This window comes from Anastrepha obliqua, unplaced genomic scaffold (assembly GCF_027943255.1).
Source record: "Anastrepha obliqua isolate idAnaObli1 unplaced genomic scaffold, idAnaObli1_1.0 ptg000065l, whole genome shotgun sequence".
NCBI classification, from domain to species: domain Eukaryota; kingdom Metazoa; phylum Arthropoda; class Insecta; order Diptera; family Tephritidae; genus Anastrepha; species Anastrepha obliqua.
In genome coordinates this window covers 55,001-60,000 of record NW_026562203.1, presented here as the reverse complement: position 1 = coordinate 60,000, position 5,000 = coordinate 55,001, and positions in this window count along the sequence as shown.

Sequence of the window (5,000 nt, the reverse complement as noted above, 5' to 3'; positions counted from 1 at the left end):
TGCATGGCAAAAAACACTCACGGTGAAGGCATGTGATATAATATGAAAATATCAAAAGTTAACTAACCAATGATATTGAAGCATATAAATCGAATCATAACTATATGAAACTCGAATTTGAGCCATATTAAACTGGTAATATTGTGATTTTATTCCTGGTTTTCCATACGTTAGTTTAAATAGAGAGTTATGGAATATAACCTTGGCATATTGGCACTAAAATATATAATAAAGACATTTCAAATCAAACTGAAATGTATTGAAATGAATTTTTCCCATACATTTTTGACAATGTGAGGTGTGCATGGCAAAAAACACTCACGGTGAAGGCATGTGATATAATATGAAAATATCAAAAGTTAACTAACCAATGATATTGAAGCATATAAATCGAATCATAACTATATGAAACTCGAATTTGAGCCATATTAAACTGGTAATATTGTGATTTTATGCCTGGTTTTCCATACGTTAGTTTAAATAGAGAGTTATGGAATATAACCTTGGCATATTGGCACTAAAATATATAATAAAGACATTTCAAATCAAACTGAAATGTATTGAAATGAATTTTTCCCATACATTTTTGACAATGTGAGGTGTGCATGGCAAAAAACACTCACGGTGAAGGCATGTGAAATAATATGAAAATATCAAAAGTTAACTAACCAATGATATTGAAGCATATAAATCGAAGCATAACTATATGAAACTCGAATTTAAGCCATATTAAACTGGTAATATTGTGATTTTATGCCTGGTTTTCCATACGTTAGTTTAAATAGAGAGTTATGGAATATAACCTTGGCATATTGGCACTAAAATATATAATAAAGACATTTCAAATCAAACTGAAATGTATTGAAATGAATTTTTCCCATACATTTTTGACAATGTGAGGTGTGCATGGCAAAAAACACTCACGGTGAAGGCATGTGATATAATATGAAAATATCAAAAGTTAACTAACCAATGATATTGAAGCATATAAATCGAATCATAACTATATGAAACTCGAATTTAAGCCATATTAAACTGGTAATATTGTGATTTTATGCCTGGTTTTCCATACGTTAGTTTAAATAGAAAAAATTTTCGAATATATATACATATATGAAGAATCTATATTCTAATACTAACATGTTATGGAATATAACCTTGGCATATTGGCACTAAAATATATAATAAAGACATTTCAAATCAAACTGAAATGTATTGAAATGAATTTTTCCCATACATTTTTGACAATGTGAGGTGTGCATGGCAAAAAACACTCACGGTGAAGGCATGTGAAATAATATGAAAATATCAAAAGTTAACTAACCAATGATATTGAAGCATATAAATCGAATCATAACTATATGAAACTCGAATTTAAGCCATATTAAACTGGTAATATTGTGATTTTATGCCTGGTTTTCCATACGTTAGTTTAAATAGAAAAAATTTTCGAATATATATACATATATGAAGAATCTATATTCTAATACTAACATGTTATGGAATATAACCTTGGCATATTGGCACTAAAATATATAATAAAGACATTTCAAATCAAACTGAAATGTATTGAAATGAATTTTTCCCATACATTTTTGACAATGTGAGGTGTGCATGGCAAAAAACACTCACGGTGAAGGCATGTGAAATAATATGAAAATATCAAAAGTTAACTAACCAATGATATTGAAGCATATAAATCGAATCATAACTATATGAAACTCGAATTTAAGCCATATTAAACTGGTAATATTGTGATTTTATGCCTGGTTTTCCATACGTTAGTTTAAATAGAAAAAATTTTCGAATATATATACATATATGAAGAATCTATATTCTAATACTAACATGTTATGGAATATAACCTTGGCATATTGGCACTAAAATATATAATAAAGACATTTCAAATCAAACTGAAATGTATTGAAATGAATTTTTCCCATACATTTTTGACAATGTGAGGTGTGCATGGCAAAAAACACTCACGGTGAAGGCATGTGATATAATATGAAAATATCAAAAGTTAACTAACCAATGATATTGAAACATATAAATCGAATCATAACTATATGAAACTCGAATTTGAGCCATATTAAACTGGTAATATTGTGATTTTATGCCTGGTTTTCCATACGTTAGTTTAAATAGAAAAAAATTCTCGAATATATATACATATATGAAGAATCTATATTCTATACTAACATTTTATGGAATATAACCTTGGCATATTGCCATTAAAATATATAATAAAGACATTTCAAATCAAACTGAAATGTATTGAAATGAATTTTTCCCATACATTTTTGACAATGTGAGGTGTGCATGGCAAAAAACACTCACGGTGAAGGCATGTGATATAATATGAAAATATCAAAAGTTAACTAACCAATGATATTGAAGCATATAAATCGAATCATAACTATATGAAACTCGAATTTGAGCCATATTAAACTGGTAATATTGTGATTTTATGCCTGGTTTTCCATACGTTAGTTTAAATAGAGAGTTATGGAATATAACCTTGGCATATTGGCACTAAAATATATAATAAAGACATTTCAAATCAAACTGAAATGTATTGAAATGAATTTTTCCCATACATTTTTGACAATGTGAGGTGTGCATGGCAAAAAACACTCACGGTGAAGGCATGTGAAATAATATGAAAATATCAAAAGTTAACTAACCAATGATATTGAAGCATATAAATCGAATCATAACTATATGAAACTCGAATTTAAGCCATATTAAACTGGTAATATTGTGATTTTATGCCTGGTTTTCCATACGTTAGTTTAAATAGAAAAAATTTTCGAATATATATACATATATGAAGAATCTATATTCTAATACTAACATGTTATGGAATATAACCTTGGCATATTGGCACTAAAATATATAATAAAGACATTTCAAATCAAACTGAAATGTATTGAAATGAATTTTTCCCATACATTTTTGACAATGTGAGGTGTGCATGGCAAAAAACACTCACGGTGAAGGCATGTGAAATAATATGAAAATATCAAAAGTTAACTAACCAATGATATTGAAGCATATAAATCGAATCATAACTATATGAAACTCGAATTTAAGCCATATTAAACTGGTAATATTGTGATTTTATGCCTGGTTTTCCATACGTTAGTTTAAATAGAAAAAATTTTCGAATATATATACATATATGAAGAATCTATATTCTAATACTAACATGTTATGGAATATAACCTTGGCATATTGGCACTAAAATATATAATAAAGACATTTCAAATCAAACTGAAATGTATTGAAATGAATTTTTCCCATACATTTTTGACAATGTGAGGTGTGCATGGCAAAAAACACTCACGGTGAAGGCATGTGAAATAATATGAAAATATCAAAAGTTAACTAACCAATGATATTGAAGCATATAAATCGAATCATAACTATATGAAACTCGAATTTAAGCCATATTAAACTGGTAATATTGTGATTTTATGCCTGGTTTTCCATACGTTAGTTTAAATAGAAAAAATTTTCGAATATATATACATATATGAAGAATCTATATTCTAATACTAACATGTTATGGAATATAACCTTGGCATATTGGCACTAAAATATATAATAAAGACATTTCAAATCAAACTGAAATGTATTGAAATGAATTTTTCCCATACATTTTTGACAATGTGAGGTGTGCATGGCAAAAAACACTCACGGTGAAGGCATGTGATATAATATGAAAATATCAAAAGTTAACTAACCAATGATATTGAAACATATAAATCGAATCATAACTATATGAAACTCGAATTTGAGCCATATTAAACTGGTAATATTGTGATTTTATGCCTGGTTTTCCATACGTTAGTTTAAATAGAAAAAAATTCTCGAATATATATACATATATGAAGAATCTATATTCTATACTAACATTTTATGGAATATAACCTTGGCATATTGCCATTAAAATATATAATAAAGACATTTCAAATCAAACTGAAATGTATTGAAATGAATTTTTCCCATACATTTTTGACAATGTGAGGTGTGCATGGCAAAAAACACTCACGGTGAAGGCATGTGATATAATATGAAAATATCAAAAGTTAACTAACCAATGATATTGAAGCATATAAATCGAATCATAACTATATGAAACTCGAATTTGAGCCATATTAAACTGGTAATATTGTGATTTTATGCCTGGTTTTCCATACGTTAGTTTAAATAGAGAGTTATGGAATATAACCTTGGCATATTGGCACTAAAATATATAATAAAGACATTTCAAATCAAACTGAAATGTATTGAAATGAATTTTTCCCATACATTTTTGACAATGTGAGGTGTGCATGGCAAAAAACACTCACGGTGAAGGCATGTGATATAATATGAAAATATCAAAAGTTAACTAACCAATGATATTGAAGCATATAAATCGAATCATAACTATATGAAACTCGAATTTGAGCCATATTAAACTGGTAATATTATGATTTTATTCCTGGTTTTCCATACGTTAGTTTAAATAGAAAAAATTTTCGAATATATATACATATATGAAGAATCTATATTCTATACTAACATGTTATGGCATATTGGTGTTATTGTATTTTATTCCTGGTTTTCTATAGTTAGTTTAAATAGAAATAAATTTTTGAATTCAAAATTTTATATTCTATACTAGCATTACATAGAAATTATCCTCAACTGTTTGTTTCTTGTATAAATACAGGAAATTAAACAGATGATGAAGAGAAAAAAATAAGAAAAACAAAAATTTATAAGAAAAATTAAATTTTAAACAAAGGAAAAGAGGAGAAAATTTTTTCAATCATATATATTTATGATTAAAAAATAGAATTATGAAATTATTAATTTCAATTCAAAGAGAAAAATTATGTAATATATGAAATTATTACATTAAAAATGCATTTGAAAAAAAAGTAAAATGTTATTAAGAATGATAAATTATTTGAAAATTGGCAAATATTAAGAAGAAATATCGTTCT